Source organism: Chrysochloris asiatica, unplaced genomic scaffold (assembly GCF_000296735.1).
Source record: "Chrysochloris asiatica unplaced genomic scaffold, ChrAsi1.0 scaffold00117, whole genome shotgun sequence".
Lineage (NCBI taxonomy): Eukaryota > Metazoa > Chordata > Mammalia > Afrosoricida > Chrysochloridae > Chrysochloris > Chrysochloris asiatica.
Window position 1 is genome coordinate 7,088,123 of NW_006408635.1, and position 1,093 is coordinate 7,089,215.

General features: G+C 45.2%; 1 protein-coding gene across 1 annotated transcript in view; it reads left to right on the forward strand.

The window, feature by feature from the left end:
• Positions 1–1,093, forward strand: part of SNX9 (sorting nexin 9) — a 177,616-nt gene that overhangs the window by 154,639 nt on the left and 21,884 nt on the right. The gene's annotated exons all lie outside the window — the stretch shown is intronic.

Below are 1,093 nucleotides of genomic sequence, written 5' to 3' on the forward strand. Positions count from 1 at the left end.
ATTTTTCTCTCTACTCATGATTTGCCTGAAAGTTTCTGTGTAGGAGACAAATTCCAGTTGGTTAGCAGATGGAAATGTGAATGGCAAGGCGATCAGGCTTCTAGAAGAAAACTTGGGAGAATGTCTTCATATGTTCCTGCCCCCAGAGCAGGGAAGGAGTTCTGAAATAAACACAGAAAGGACTCACCCAGTAGAAAAAAGCAGAAGGTTTGATCATGCTTACCACAAAAAGGTCTCTGAGTGACCACCACATCATATAAAGCGTCTTCATTTCATTAGTAATTAAGGAAATGCTAATTAAAATCACAGTGAGCTACCACCTTGTACTCCCCACAGTGGCTAAACTTAGGCAGGCCTGGTGTCATCTTGGTGGTGGAGATACCAGTTAGCGCGCCCACTGCTGGCAATAGTGGAAGGTGGGAAGGCTGCCGTGGAAACCAGTAGACATTATCCAGTCAAAGCTGACCCAGCAGTCCCACTCCCCGGAGTATCTGTGAGGAGCATGACTAAGCAGCTTTCTTTATAACCTGGGGAGGGGGGTTTCCAGTAGTAGAGGGGTCAAGCCACTGAGGAGGAGTATTCATAGTGATGCAAACACAGCTTCAGACACACAGATGGCGGATATAGCTCAGAAGCACACGCTTGAGCAAAAGAAGCTGTAAAATAATGAAGGAGTAAGAGATGCACAATGTATCATTCTGTGTTGTTATTAAGTTCCGTCCAGTTGGTTCGACTCAGTGAGCCTGTATAGGGTGTTCGAGGCTGTAAACCTTTGCAGGATTAGAAAGTCTCGTCTTTCTCCCTGGGAGCAGCTGGTGGGTTCCAGCCACTTACCTTGTGGTTTGCAGTCCAGTGTTTGTCTTAAGGAGTCACCATGCTCCCTCATCTAAGTTACTATGTATACGAGTACTGTTGTTGTGACATTCCATCAAGTCGGTTCTGACCTATAGCCGCCCTGTAAAGGGTTTCCAAGGAGCAGCTGGTGAGTTTGAAGCACCGGCCTTATGGTTCAGTGAATTCTCCTGCAGCACCAGTATTACAAAGATAGATGCATAGATAGAGAGATAGAGAAAAAAAAATATATATATATAGA